The sequence below is a fragment of the Sceloporus undulatus genome, chromosome 1 (assembly GCF_019175285.1).
Source record: "Sceloporus undulatus isolate JIND9_A2432 ecotype Alabama chromosome 1, SceUnd_v1.1, whole genome shotgun sequence".
Lineage (NCBI taxonomy): Eukaryota > Metazoa > Chordata > Lepidosauria > Squamata > Phrynosomatidae > Sceloporus > Sceloporus undulatus.
This window is the reverse complement of record NC_056522.1, coordinates 332,640,897-332,657,406: the sequence shown is the minus strand read 5'-3', so window position 1 is coordinate 332,657,406 and position 16,510 is coordinate 332,640,897. Positions and strand designations below refer to the sequence as shown.

At 41.9% G+C, this 16,510-nt stretch overlaps 1 protein-coding gene across 4 annotated transcripts in view; it reads right to left on the bottom strand.

Moving 5' to 3' along the window:
* AKAP6 (A-kinase anchoring protein 6) overlaps nt 1-16,510 on the bottom strand; it is a 346,755-nt gene that overhangs the window by 313,999 nt on the left and 16,246 nt on the right. The gene's annotated exons all lie outside the window — the stretch shown is intronic.

Genomic DNA, 16,510 nt, shown 5'->3' with positions numbered 1-16,510 from the left:
GGGGTTTTGGCCTATGGGTTTGTGTTCTGGGGTGCTTTGGCCATGGCTGTGATGATTTGAGAGTGTGGGGTGTGAGTTTTGCATGTTTGGGCCAGAGAGTGTGACCATGGGGGTGGGGGTGGTTTCCAATTGTGGCTTTTGCTCAGTGCCTGTGCCTTTTGTCCTTTTTAGGCTTGAGCTATGGCTCCCAAGAAAGCCACAGATAAAAGCGGCGGTGAGAAAAAGAAGAGGGCTCCCTTGTCCTTGGAGGACAAGAAGGAAATCATCACCAAGCACGAGAGGGGCGTGCGCTTGGTGGACATTGCCAAGGAGTATGGACGAAACCCTTCGACAATTGGCACTGTCCTCAAGCAGAAGGAGGCCATCAGAGCTGTTGTGGCTCCAGCGAAAGGCGTGACAACGATTGCCAAGCAGAGGACACCAAAGCACGAGGAGATGGAGCGCCTGCTGCTCCTCTGGATTAAGGAAAAGGAGCGAGTCGGGGACACTGTGACCACCTCGGTCATCTGTGAGAAGGCCACCACCATTTTCGAAGACCTGGCCAGCAAGGAGGCAGGCGAAGGAACTTCTTCGCAGGAGGAGCCAGCCACCCCGGAATTCAAAGCATCACGTGGCTGGTTCGAAAGGTTCAGGAGGAGGACCGGGATCCACTCTGTCGTCCGTCACGGCGAGGCGTCCAGCGCAGACCACCAGGCCGCTGAAGCATTTGTCATCGAGTTCAAGGCCATGGTGGAGGAGGAAGGCTACGTCCCGCAGCAAGTGTTCAATTGCGACGAGACGGGCCTCTTCTGGAAGAAGACGCCTCGCCGCACCTACATCACCCAGGAGGAGAGGAGATTGCCAGGCCACAAGCCTATGAAGGACCGCTTCACACTTGCGTTGTGTGCGAATGCCAGCGGGGACTGTAAGGTCAAGCCCCTGTTGGTGTACCACTCCGAAAATCCAAGGGCCTTCAAGGCACACAACATTCAGAAGGACAGGTTGCCAGTGATGTGGCGTTCCAATGGCCGCGCATGGGTCACACGCCTCATTTTCGTGGAGTGGATCAACAGTGTCTTCGCCTCGACTGTGAAGCGGTACCTGGAGGAAGAGGATTTGCCCTTGAAGTGCCTCCTCCTCTTGGACAATGCTCCTGCGCACCCGCCTGGCCTGGAAAAGGACATCCTTGCAGAGTTCTCCTTCATCAAGGTCCAGTTTCTGCCGCCCAACACGACCTCCCTCTTGCAACCCATGGACCAGCAGGTGATTGCCAACTTCAAGAAGATCTACACCAAGCACCTGTTCAAGCGTTGTTTTGATGTTACGGAGAGCACACAGCTGACCCTTCGAGAGTTCTGGAAGCAGCATTTTGATATCGTCGTGTGCTTGAAGATGGTGGACTTGGCCTGGCAGGAGATCACCAGGCGCAACCTGATTGCTGCGTGGAGGAAGCTGTGGCCTGATGCTTCTTCCTTGGAAGGGTCACAGACCGAGGGTGCTGAGCCAGGTGAAGAAGAAGAGGTGCATGAGATTGTCTCCATCGCAAGGTCCCTGGGACTTGACGTGGACAACGAGGACGTGGAGGAACTCATCGAGGAGCACAACGAGGACCTGACAACAGAGGACCTGAAGGCCTTGGCAGCCATGCAACACTCGGCCGTGGATGAGGACGTGCTCCATTTCGACAGGGGCCAGGAGGAGGAGGCTGCGGGGGCATTTTTGCCAACGGCAGAAATTAAAGACATTTTGCGGCAATTCCACAATGTGTCTTCTTATGTTGATAAGCACCACCCTGAGAAGGTGCTCACCAGCCATGCCATTGCACATTTTGATAATGTCTGCCTTAGCCATTTTAGGAACCTGCTTAAGGGCCGGCAAAAGCAGACATCCTTGGACCAGTTCTTCACTAGAGAGGGAGAACCGTCATCCAAGAAGGGAAAAGGTGACCCTTAAAAAAAACACCAAATTTTTTTAAAAAAAAAAATCTTTGTTAAATTGGTTGCATTGGCTGAATTGGTGAAATTGGTTGAATTGGCTAAATTGGCTGAATTGGTGAAATTGGTTGATTTGGCTAAATTGGCTGAATTGGTTAAATTGGTAGAATTGGTTTAAATCTGGCTTTTTTGGCTGCCCCTCTCCTCCTCCTCCTGCCTCACTCTGAGATGCCAGCCAGGACCAGCAAAGATAAGTCAAAAACATTTTTTTTCTTTATCCTTTAGAAACTTTAGAATGGACCTGCCAGTCATTGTTAACCTCTTTAGTGCCTCAGGCAACTTGTATTGTAGGGTACTTAGCTTAATAGGCCTCTATTGTACCTTTGTTTTGACTTGCAGGTTCAGTCTGAGGTCATAGAACGCATTAGTTATTTTCAATGGAAAAAGTGTTTCGGGTTACGAAATTTTCGGGTTACGAAAGGAATAGCGGAACGAATTAATTTCGTAACCCAAGGTAGCAGTGTATAGTGTCTAGATCAAGAGAAGTAATAGTGCCACTGTATTCTGCTCTGGTCAGGCCCCACCTGGAATATTGTGTCGAGTTCTGGGCGCCACAATTAAAAAAGGACATTGAGAAACGAGCGTGTCCAAAGGAGGGCAACAAAAATGGTGAAGGGTCTGGAAACCATGCCCTATGAGGAACGACTTAGGGAGCTGGGGATGTTTAGCCTGGAGAAAAGAAGGTTAAGAGGTGATATGATAGCCCTGTTTAAATATTTGAAAGGATGTCATATTGAGGAGGGAGCAGGCTTGTTTTCTGCTGCTCCAGAGAACAGGACCCGGAACAATGGATGCAAGCTGCAGGAAAAGAGATTCCACCTCAACATTAGGAGGAACTTCCTGACAGTAAGGGCTGTTCGACAGTGAAATGCACTCCCTCGGAGTGTGATAGTCTCCTTCCTTGGAGGTCTTTGAACAGAGGCTGGATGGCCATCTGTCAGGGATGCTTTGATTTGGATTTCCTGCATGGCAGGGGGTTGGACTGGATGGCCCTAGTGGTCTCTTCCAACTCTACGATTCTATGATTCTATGCCGAACAGCTATTGGGCAGAAGCAGTGGGATTATAGCAAATCCTTTGGTTATGTAGATCATGAAAAACCATGGATCATTGTTAAAGAAATGGGTGTGCCACAATATTGGACCTTATCACATTAGATGAATCCTGCTCAGAAACTGGATTTAAAAGTAGGGGGGGGGGGGACACAAATGCGGGAGGTTTTTTAAATGACACATCTCCCCAACAGAAATAAAGCAAAAATAAAATGAATGGAAACTGGACAAAAACAACACCTTTTTACTTTCAGAAACTTTCTGAAATGCATCTGATAATTATCCCACATTTGTGTTTTTTTCTACATCTAAAATCCTGTTTCTGAGTGGGATTCAACTAGTGTGATATGGCTCATTGTATTGTCCTGAAGTATAACCTGTACTCAGGACAGAAGGCTACTGTCAAGACAGAATATGGAGAAATTGAAATGCTTTCCAATTTCCAAGGGGATCAAGAAAGGCTGCATTTTATCACCCTATCTGTTTAAACAGTTAATACCAACAACCTGTCTTCTTATGATATGTCCAAAGTATGACAGTCTCATCTTAGTTGTCTTGGCTTCTTCGAAGAGTTCAAGCTTGTCTAATATTACATGTGGTCATTGTGGATATGTCTCTGTTTTACCTGATTCTCCTTCCCTTTTCTCTGACTGCAGCGTTATTATTTCTGGCAAACAGGAACAATCACATCAGATTTTCTCTGAAGAGGTGATGTTATGGTGGCTTGGTAGCTGCCACATGATGCACAACCCACTGCCTCTACAACCCTCACCACTGTAGGCACAATTCATATAAATGGACGCATGCAATGGAAAACAGAGAGGAAAAAACAAGTTTTAAAAACATGACTCAGATGTTGAAATGCAAATTAAGAATAGCACAACTGCCTCCAAATATTAAAGTTAATTGCTGCATGGTCATTATGGGATAAGATGTTAGTGCCATGTCATCTTTCCTCTCCCTGCCACAAACACCAAACACTCTCCTGCCTATAGGGCTTTTAGATTAGATGAGGTGATTAGATTAGATTAGATTAGATTAACAAAAATGAGGATGACAATTACAGTAATGCTATCTATATCATGGCTCTGGTCATGTATACTCCCTGTGTTTACACCCCTTCCCTTCTATTGATAAACAACTTCTCTTCTCTTTCTTCCCCAAACACCTTCACATCTCTATTTACAGAAATGTTACTTTGGGAAGATGGTAGAAGATGGTTTTGTACTGACCAAGGAAATGGCAACCAGGATGGAGAGAAAACATGACATGAGGCTCATCAACTGATGTTGTGGGGATTGTTAATACTAGGACTTTGTCTCCACCACTTTAGATCACAATTGTAGAAAGAAACTGAAGTGAGATGCTGGTAATATGTGAAAGCAGACCACAACAAATAGCATAAGCTGGTTTCCCCCTTTGTTACAGATTTCACTTTCTTTTTTTAAAAAAGATAACCAGCTATGCAAATATTTTTAGGGAAGAGCTCTCTGCTGTCTGAGCAATCATTTTGCTATATTCCTGTTCAAAATTGTAATCTGAAACAATGTACAGTTTATTGAAATCAAGAGTGTAACAAAAAATATGAAGCATGCAGAAATTCAGTATTTGAATTGCAGAAGTGTCAAAACATCAATGTCCATCAGTCCACATACTGAAAAATTGTAGATTGACGCAGAACAAGAAAAAAGGAACTTAAGCATAGAAAAATAAGGAATAGAGAGAAGCTGAAATTGGCAGATTTGTCCATGTCTAAGTTAAATAGCATTGGTTCTTCTACATGAGAACAATCTACTAAAAACGAAGAAGAAAGAGACCATAGCAGGCCTTGTTAGCAGCAAGTGAAAGACAACAGCAGTTCTGTGGTAACAAATAAAAATGTATATTCCATCATCAAACATTTCCTGTTGAGCCCCTACTTAATATGGATAGTCTAAAATGGATAGGCATTCTATCTTGGGATTTGTAGTTCAGTGAAGCACTAGCTGAGAATACTAAATGGCTGTTAAAGTGGAATTATAGCCCTATAATTGTATAATATGAATGGTCTCCTGGTCCCTGCGTATTAAAATTTTTCTGATGCAGCTTTCTCATTTAACTGGCTCTGCTGACAGAAAACTTCTGACCATGAACTAAAATGCAGGCTGTCAAATGGCTCAGTTTCATAATGAAGCTGGTGGATGGGTTTTACTCATGCTCTACTTGGCACAAATTACCAGCCATATAATATCTCCTGCATCTGAATTACATTGGTTTGCCCTACTCACCCTGGATTTTAGGCTTTAAAAACAATTGTTTGGGAATAGGATGGAAAGAATACTTTGGGTTGTGAAGTAACAGGTTAAATATTGTAAAACAAAGGAAAGCAGAGATGTCTTTATGCTGGGAAGAGGAAAGATCATCAGATCCAGCTAAAATCATCCAAAGAGAAACATCACAGAACTGGTCATCTGGCACCTCCAAAGTCAAAGCAGGAGATAATTTCAGAGGTGAGAATCGTGTATTCCTCCAGATGCAATTAGACTATTGCTTCCCTCAGCCCTAGTCAACACAACCATGATGAGAAATGATAAGAGTTACAGCATAATAACTTCTGGAAGGCTGCATTATTACCATTCCTAGTGTTTGTTGTTGTTGTAATGTGCCTTCAATTCATTTCTGACTGATGGCGACCCTAACACAAACCTATTGTGGGGTTTTCTTGGCAAGTTTCTTTGGGGATTTGCCCTTGCCTTCCCCTGAGTCTGAGAGCATGTGTGTGGTAAAGAATATGAAATTGAAAGCCTTCCATTTGAAACATGACTCATATATGACCTCATTAGATAGCCTTAGATTGCCTTCAGAGAGCAAGAGAAGTGCCTCAAGTGATAGATTCCAGTAGGCGGGAAGTAGTAATGGCAGTTCCCCAACCAAAGGGCAACTGGTGGTTTTGTTACCTTGGTGTTATCTAGTGTTGGATTTATGGCCACTCCTTCTGTAGCTGCTCAGGTCTGCATGGGAGCCACCCAGGAATCTATATTGGAAAGAATTTCAACGTGGGGAGAGCTCCTATACAACATGGAACAGATGCAGGAGTGGCTGTAAAAGTGAGAGTGGGTTTACTGCCCCCTGTGGCAATAGACCCTTGTCCCCAAGGGTCTGTTCCTCTTGAGGACAAAAGCTGTTGTCATTCTTCCCATCTAAGATAGTTACAGGACTGGCGTTTCAAGCAGTGTCTTGTTACTTGCCTGGAAGTGCAGTTTGTCCAGAAAAAGGGTGAAAGAATTGTAATATTTTTGTTGTTGTTGTTTCCAAAAATTATATCCCGCCTTTCTCCCACAGTGGGACTCAAGGCGGGTCACAACACATTGAAAAATACAAGATTAAAACATAGAGTACAAAAATTAAAAAACACTACTAACAACTAAAATGCTGATAAAAACAGCCTAATTCAAGCAATACTCATAAAACATTAAAACATTGCACATTAAAACACCATGACAACACAAAAGTGTTTTTCCCCTACCTTCCCCTTCCTCACCTCTCCAGAAAGAGAATTCATCCCCCTCCATTCACCCAATCCCACAGGAGGTCAAGATAAGTGGGAGCAGGGAAATAGATTCATTGCTTTCCTTACCAGGCTAGCAAACCATATTTTGCAAATCCTGGATAGAATCTCTAAAGTGAAAGGCATCATCTGTACAAGAGAGAAAGAATTCCTCTGCCTTCTGGCACATTAGACAGATTCAACAAAAGAACTTGCTTGATTACTCTAGAGACAGAGACAGCCCAGAGGAACAAATGATGGAGAACTCTTCGAAGACATGATGGCCAAAGGTTTGTAGGGGTTAGGCTTCACATATAATTCTGAAATACATAGAATTCTGAAATGGCAACATTCATGGCTGGGGGGACACTTTGTGGTGAAGGTAGGATTAAAAAAAAAAGATGAACAAAAAGATGAAATTGCCAAAGAATACTCCACCACACTCCAAAGGAGTGTGTTCCACTGTCGAACAGCTCTTACTGTCAGAAAATTCCTTCTAATGTTTAGGTGGTATGTTGTGCACCTTCAAGTCATTTCTGACATATGTTGAGCTTAAAGCGAATCAATAATAATAATAATAGTTTTTATTTATATTTCTTGCCTCTCCCTGCGGATCGAGGCAGGAGTACAATAGTAAATTTAAAATTACAGTTCAGTTAAAATTACAATTTATATCAAATAAAGTCCATAAAAACAGAACAATAAATCAATCCTATAAAATATCCATATCAACATCTAATTTCTAATAAACACGCTCAAAATGAAGTGTCTTCTTATAATTGTTATAGCAGATCAGTGGGATAGGCTTGCCAGAAAAAAAATCCGTCTTAGGGCCTTCTTGAAGGCATCTAAGGTGGTAATAAGATGGATCTCCTCCGGCAAGCCATTCCACAATTTGTAAATGCCCTGTGGGAAGTTGATCTTAGTCTAGTCTTTGGGTAATCCAATAGATTCTTCCCAGTTATTCTGAGAGTGCGGGGAGGATTGTGTAGGGAGAGGTGTTCCGTCAAGTAACTCAGGCCCAAACCAATATAGGGCTTTAAAGGTAATAACCAACACTTTGTACTGAACCCAGAAGCTAATTGGCAGCCAGTGAAGCGATTTTAGTACTGGTGTTATGTGGTCTGGCCTAGGTGTTCCGGTGACCAGTCTGGCTGCCGCATTTTGCACCAGTTGAAGTTTCCAAACTTGGTACAAAGGTGACCCCATGTAAAGTGCATTACAGAAATCAAGACGATAGATTACAAGTACCACTGCTTAAAGGTCCTTTCGGTCCAGGTAGGGACACAGTTGGCGTAACAAGCGAAGTTGATACCAGGCACTTCTGGCCATCACTTCTACTTGCAATGATAACTGTAGAGATGGATCCAGAAGTACTCCCAAACTGCAAACTTCATTCTTTAGGGGAAGTGTGACCCCATCCAGGACTGGTTGACAAATCTCCATCCCTGGACTTGGGGAGTCTATCACAAGTACCTCTGTTTTCTCTGGATTCAGCTTGAGTTTGTTTTCCCTCATCCAACCCATTACCGATTTAAGACAGGTGTCCAGAAGAGAGATGCCATTCTTAGTCATTGCATCAGCTGGAGACATAGAGAAGTAAATTTGGGTGTCATCAGCATATTGATAGCACTACGCCCCATGTCTCCAGATGATCTCTCCCAGAAGTTTCATGTAAATGTTAAACAGCATGGGGGACAGGATGGCGCCCTGAGGGACGCCAGATGTCAGCTCTCTTTTAGAAGAGCAAGTGTCCCCCAGCATCACCATCTGGAATCTGGCCAGGAGGTAGGAATGGAGCCACTGGAGTGCAACTAGAGCCAATGGCACTCTAGTTGTTACGCAGCCCGCCTCATTTGGTAGAGAATCTCCGTATACCATGTTTTTTTTTACTAACTTAAGACATACCATTGAACTTTTGAGGTTCCATCAGCTTTTGAGGGCGGACCATTTTAATAGGTCCTCCACCCCCAAGAGGGATATAGGAAATAACCTTCAGTCCGAGGTTGTCTGGAGCTGAGAGTGTGTGGCTCAACTAAGGTCACCCAGTGGGTTTCCATGGTTGAGCAGGGAATAGAACCTTTATCTCCAATTGTCGTCCAATATTCAGTCCACTATGCCACACTGGTCACTAAGTCATGCTAGAGTGGTGTTACCCCAATATGCATTTTAATAAGCCTACAATCCTATACACACTTAATCTGGAGTAAATTTCATTAACAAAGTAGGATTTAGTTCCAAATAGAAATGCATAGGATTACACTGGAGGAATTAAACAGCCATAGGTAAATTAGCCTTTCAGATGGTAGGATGCACCAAACTCGGGGGGAGGGGGGGGCAACAACATGATTACAGCATCTGGATAGCAGACAGAACAGATACAATCACAGACTCCAAGGTGAGTTGCATTGTATTTCCACTTAAATTATGGAAATTATGGAAATCATTTCTAGATTTGCATATTTTAATTTAAATTACCCAATGTAAAGTTTGCTCACTTTTTTTGGTGATTCATCAGCATCACCCTATCACAACTGAATGCCCCCCACCCCTTGGCAGTGAGGATCGCCTATTGCTGGCCCAAGCAAGTTGGCTGACATAACCACCTCCTTCCAGTACAGCACAGATGGCACAATTTTTTTCCACTAGCCATGGTAGTATTTGGGGAAATGTAGTCCCAAAGAGTAATTACTTTAGGTTCTGCAACTAGGATAGGCCACTGATGAGGAAGAAGGCAGAAGCACCCAGTTTGTATTATGTATATATCAGCAAATATAACACACTTGTGTACATGGGGTAGATGCTTTTACTACTGTCGTAGCATTTAAGTGGACAGAAAACAGGTCCTGGTCAGCCTATGTGGCACAGACAGTTTTGTCCAACTACTCCAGCACTCACTGACTGCAACAAGCAAGCAATGGAACAGTTGGAAAATGAGACATAAGATCAGGCAAAACTGAGCAAGGATAAATTGCCAGATGAGGATCATCATCATCATCATCATCATCATCATCATCATCATCATCATCCTCCTGCTAGCCAGTCACCTGGCACTTTACAAAAATTAAGAGCACCAAATAGAGAGAGGAGGAAGAAGAAAGGAAGCCATGTTAGCCCAGCAGGGTGGATACTGTCAGCCCTTCATATTGGCAGGCTAGCCATCTGTGCATTTGAGCTTCCATGGATGGCACCAACCCATTATTGACAATGGGGACATATCCACACAGCATTGCCAACACAGCCAAACACATATCAGAATCCATTAATGTTAATGGCACTTGATGTCCTGCATTTTATTTATTTATTTTAGTATCCAGGGGAATGTTCTGAACTGGAGAGTTGAATACGGAGAGTTGAGTGTATTAACACATAATGAGAGTGGGGGCAGCGCTCCGAGGTGGGGACACCAAGAAGTGTGGTCTCATGTATATTGGGTTGGATCCAGACTTGTCCCATACAAGTGTAAGACATCCTTCCATTCAAAGAACGAACCAGAGTGATACTTTACTGTTGGAGGAAGGGAATGGGGTGGATTCTCCTTGCACCTCACAGCACCAACTCCAGAACAGGATGGGAGCTGGCAGTTGAGCCTCCAAAAGGAATCAAATTGCTGCTTCACACCTTCATCAAGAGCCTAGAGAACTCCACTGAGTACAAATATGGATCTAACCCACTGAACTTGAGATGACAGTGAAATACCTAGTGGAAATACCAGGGAAGTACTTAGTGATATTAGATTGGAGGAAATTGATGGTCATTACAGGGCAAAGAGAAATACTGTAACTTTCAATGTTAGGGAACACACAAGCTAAATATGGCTCACTGGCTTCTTCTCTTGCTATTTTTGATCCATGATAAGAGGTTATTTAAACTTCAAATACCCTGCACAGAACTGGGCTGTGCTTTGCAAGCCGAAATGCTGCTGCATTGAAATTGCTTCTATTGTAAACTCCCATAGAAGTGAGCTAAGTTTTATATGCTTTAAACAAAAATAGCCAAATTAGGCAGAATTATATCTGCTCTTGTTTGCTATGTTTTGGGCCCTACTAATCTCTCTTTGCCCCTTCCCCACCACTCTTACCCCTGCCCTCTAATGGAATACAACCTTTGAGAGTTTACGATTTTCACAGTCTGGGTTGACAAAATTGTCTACTCCTATATGGATGGTACTGAAAGCCAAGAGACAGAAAATGATATCTTCAGATTTCCCCCAGAATATCTGAATGATTTTGAGCCTAAAAATTGCTTCAGACTCATTTCTCTGTAGGACCAGTGAGACATCTAAATGGCAATATTAAAATATCTAAAACATGCCACGGCTGCTGCTGCTTTGTAAGAGCAGAGCTCTCTGGGATTAGGGGAATCCCTGGCATACAGCCTTACTGTAATTGTTTGTAACAAGGATTAAACTGGGCCTTTTGCCTTTTGACTGTTTTTCTGTTAGGATGAACATATGGTACATGAGATTTTCCTGCCTCTGACCCATCTGTCACTGACTTTTCAAATTGTGGGGTCTTTTTTCTCACTTATGGGAACTTCCTAGGGTTCTGAAGACAGAAACAGTTGCATTTCATATTAAAGTGATTCAAGTGAATTATTTCAACTTCCACAGAATATCCTGCAGGCAGTATAAAATATTTCCAAAATCATTCTTAATGATTCACTTCTAAGCTGCCCTATGAATCTCTATTCACATGCAAGTTCCAGTGAACTCCCAAGTAAGCATGTTTAAAATTGCAACTTTAGTTATTTTGCAGACCAGAGAATGTCAATCATTTCCCAAAAGTTTCCTTTCTTTTTCCTTTTTAAGATTTATTGGTATTTCCCATTATAATCATTTTGAACATATTTTATATGTTAGAATGTACAATACATTAAAACAAAATCCCTCTCACATTCCACTACTGAATAAAAATGTATTCCAACATTTTTCTTTTAGGAAAAGAGCAAATGTAGCTTATAATCAGTGATCAATGGGATCACATAACAGTAATGAGCAAGTCATTCCCATAGAGTTTCATTACATCCATGACAAACATCATCTGACAACCATCATTTCCAAAATGTTTTACCACAGGGTTGAAATCATGTAGACTTTTAGTCCCAGCAGTCCCACCAGCATAGGTAATATTGAGAAATGCTGGAAGTTGCAGTCCAACAACACCCATTGATTTCCACCCTTGTTTTAGCATTTTAGAATATGGTTAGTACCCTAGCTGATTTGTGAAATCTAGACACATGGTCAGAAATACTAATTAATGTCATCTTCACATAAAGCTCTTGATAGGTTAACTGTGAAATTAGTTATGACTATATAAGAAACAGCATTGAAAGATTATCCAAACTTAATTAGAGCTGACTACTTTAGGGAAAAAAATCATAGACTGCAAGCTAAAGAAGAAACAGTCGCTGAATGACACCAACAAACTGTATTGCATACAAAATCCATTATCCTGTGTGCACAGAGCATGACAGAATATAGCCAACAGCTAGCAAGTTTTGTACCACTCATTATGTTTCCCTTTTTGTCCTCTAGCATTTCAGTATCACAAACCAACATTGGAAACATTGGGTTTATTTTCCAAGTACTGCTATTTTATCATGTTCATTTTCTTCAGTGGAATCTCAGTGAGGGCTGTTTGGCAAAAGCCATTGAGGGATTGATGATGGTGGCGATGACAGTGAGGATGAGAATAATCACTAAAATTATGAACAAATGGCTTCCTTGGAAAAGGATATATTTTATTGCAATTCCATTATCTTTCACTGGTGGCAAATGGACTCATACATAAGCCCTAGGGGTAAAGAAGAAAAGCCATAGCACAATCTTTACATTCGTGAATGGGACAACTTTCTGTAGTAGCTACGGGATAACCTTGTATTTTATGTACTCTCAATTAGAATCAATTCAAGTGATTGACAGTGCTGATATCTGATTATTATTATTATTATTATTTTATGTGATAATATAATGGATAGCAAGAACTTATGTTAGAAACAAAGCAAGGGTCGCACTACAAACTGCAGTAGCAAGGACAGGATGCGTGAAACTGACAATTTTGAGTTTTCTCCATTTCTCAGGTTTTGTAATCTTAAATTCAGTTCATCGTAAATGTTATCTTTTTAAAAAGAAGTTCACATGAACATTTGAACCCATTATACAGTTTTCACTTTTTTAATATGAAATGTAAAAACAATGGCACGGTACAGAGCACTAAAAAGAGGCGTTGGGGAGGCGCCTCTCCTTGGTCCGCAGCAGCACTGCAGCAACCAAATTGTGAGATGCTGCTGCACAGCAAGAAAGGACGCACAGAAGCATTCCTTTTTGCGGTCCACCTGTGATTGCCACAAAGCGCTGGTGGCCAGCGTGATGACATCATAGCTGCGCTGGCCATTTGGACGCGGTGCAGTCGCAAGTCATAGCTGAGCAGCCGTCTGTACAACACTGCTCAGCTGAGGCATCCTGATGACGTGCTAGGGTTAAGGGGCATCTGTAAGAGGCGCCCTGAGGCAACCCTAGCACGCACCAGGACATGCTTAAAGGCCAATCTGTACGGCCAATGTACACATTTTTGCAAGAAGTGTTTCCAATATAATCCTATTTTAAAACAATGTTATTGACACACAGTAACACTCAGCACAATATTCTGGCAATATGAGATTAAACACATGAGAACCTGAGCTGTCTAATTCAGCCTAGACAGTATCATATTGTGTCTAAACCAGTAAAGCTTTTAGAAAGTGTGTTGGTTTTGTTCTGTTCTCAGCATCAATGCATCTTTCAAAGGTGAGTCCATAGACGTGTTCACATTTGATCTTGCTAGCCAGCCTATTAATATATGTGGCCTACTAGAGAATTATTATCTTGATTCATATATGGGTGGTGTGTAGTCCTGTGAATACATTCAGTTCAGCTATCTCCTGTTATTGTTACTTTCAGTTTGCATCACATGCTCAGCCCAGGGATTTGTAATCAGTACCAGAACCAAGTTGTTCAAACAGTCATCCTTATTCTTCTCCTTCCCTCATAATCCAGATTTTTTCCACAAGCTATTTATCTGGAGATAATTAAGAAGAAAACTTTTTAGTTCTGATATCACACTCTAACAAGTGAGGAGCAAAGCCCTTCTAATCTGCACCTTAAGAACGGGCATTAGACCCCAAATCTACTCCTGCCTATCCCAGGTCTAAGGAATGGAGTTTGGTATGAAACTACAGTGTTTAAATCATTCTAAACTATTTAAACCATATTCCTGCTCCCTCTCACTGGCCCCTTTTTGCCTGTGGGAAATGGAGTGAGGATTAAACTGATTCAAATCTACTTTTCACCCGTAACATAAAACTGCACCCCATATGCCCATGAGGCAAAACATTCACCAGGTTTAACCAAGAGATATGGAAAAAAATCTTTATTCTAAGAACATGATAACATCAGGCTAGTGAGGCATCATACAGGTTGGAACACCTCTCCAGGTAGTTATCATAAGAAGTTGCAGAGTTAAAAAAACAAATTGGAGCTACGTACTTTGAAACTGACAACCAGCTGAGGGAACAACAAAAATCCTGACAGCCCTTAACTAAATGATCCCTTCCACTTACATCATCTCACATTATTATTACATTTATTATATCCACTCTTTTCCCCAATCTGGGACTCGAGGTAGTTTACAACAGCTAAAACAAACCAGTAAAACTTACTTCATACAACAATAAAAATGAATTAAACTACAATTAAATTAACACAATCTGGCAGAGAAGGCAAAATGTTTCCCAAAACTAGAGTTCCCCACAATTTCCTAGCTTTGAGCCAAAGCAGTTAAAGCAGTCACAAACTGGATTATTTCTCTGCAGTATGTTTCGGACCTTAGTGCTGGATAATGGGCATATCACAACCTTACTTCCTTCACAGTTGCTGCATCCTGTCCTCTTTCTCCACTGGCTACGCTGAATAGTTATGTCCAGCCTAGTGCACTGACACGAACCTTTGGCTAGTGCATCAATGTCCAAATGAATGTGAGATTCTGGGAGTTCTGGTGCAAAAAAGGAACATTCTGAGTACGGAGAAGGTTAAAAAAATAATAATCAAAACTACCAGATTACAGGAGATCTGAGCGACGCTCCTGACTGTAAGCTCTTCAACGGAATGCAAACACTTTTACTGCTGAAACTAACACTACAGACATCTTAAAACATATCAGCTACCTCTAGCGCCCTATATCATGGAATGAAAAAAAGTCTACCCTGTGAATGTTTCTAAAAGACTAGGGTTCCATGAGCTAAAAATTATGCTGTTTCGCCATGTAAAATAATAGCACTTAGCTCTTTGAACACAGGCCAAACAGACTGGGTGGAGGTCTATTGAAGAAACAGTTTGAAATGATGCAGGCATAGCATTCAGATTGTTCAAAAAAAAGGAAAGGAAAGAAAGATATGGCACTCAAAGAAAGTTCCAGTAGCACTACTTTAATGTTGCTATACAGGCTATGTTGCATCCTCACAGCCCAGCCTTGTGGTTATTAAGGGAGTAGTCTAAACAATTGTAGGAGACAGAGGGCATCATGGAGATATATTGCTGTTTCTGTAGTTCCGATAGCCTTAGTTGTTGCCAGACTATCAGAGGAAGGGTGACACTAGTTGAAGTTTTACAACTGTTCGGATTGAAAAAAGGGAGCAGTTTATTATATTTTTGTCCAGTTTTTTCCCCAGAGCAGGCTAAAATAACTGATCATACTTCAACTGCTTGTCTATCCAATGTTCAGCATCCATTTATCCAGTCCAACATCATGTGCCCACCCATAGGTCACACCACAAGCCAAAGGCAGCACTGGGGGGGGGTGGATGGTGGGATTTATCAAAAACTGAGGAGGGATGGTAAGCACCCATCTGGCATTAGTTCCTCTCCTCCAGAATGATGCAATTCAGATCCATCATCCCCACTTGTTGAACACAACTTCGGAATCATTTTTTTCAAGAGAACTAGTGTCAGGAAAGAGCAGGTTTTTTGCATTTGCCTCACTTCATCATGATTGAAACCACCACAGTAGGATTGGAACTGTTTTCAATAGAACACGGTCATACAGTGAGCTGCGCCATACACAGGCTCCTATAGGCGGCTTCTAGATGCGAAGCCACCCGGGAAACAGGCGAATGCCCAGCACGCACGCATGGCTGTGTGGCAAGCACGAGCCTATTATATCCAATGGGGCTTGTTAATGTGTGTGCAGCTGTGCGGCGAGCACAAGCCCCAGGGAATAATGGGGGCTCAAGCATACACTTTTTTGCTTTACGTGGGGGGGGGGGGGGTCCGGAACGGATCCCAAGGTAAAACAAGGGCCCACGGGTATAACCAATCACAATTCACTTTAAATCAAGTGGGAACACAGCCATCATCATCACCACACCACTTTCACATAATCTCAGCTGGTAACAATAGTATCTTATCAATTTTCATATTGAATTTAGTAGATTTTTTAAAAAAAAAATTACAGGGCAAAAAACCATTATCAGATAAAGCAATAGTATCGTCTTGTTTGAATATACTTTACTTGAGCATCTTCTGGAGAAAGGGTTCAAAAGCTGCCTCAATAGACTTTAACAATGCTCCTCTTCAATCATGATTAAAGCACTAAGTGATAACAAAACGAATTTTAAATTTACTTTTGAAAAAAGAAGCCTTTGAATGGTATCAGTATGTATTATTAGTATTATTATTATATTATTATTATTAAAACCCTTCATTTTCAAGCGCCTGTGTTCCATTAGGTACTATCAACAGGACTCCTACAATTTTCAGATGATTTCAAGTGCAAAAAGTGATAAAGCTTGAGAGAATAGGAGGGAATATTACCTGCCATTCACGGTCTTTTATAACGAAAAGCAGAAATAACTTGGAATTCAAACGTGGGTGTGTGTATTTTACGTAACATTAATCTATTCAGCAATGATTATTAATCTTGCGGT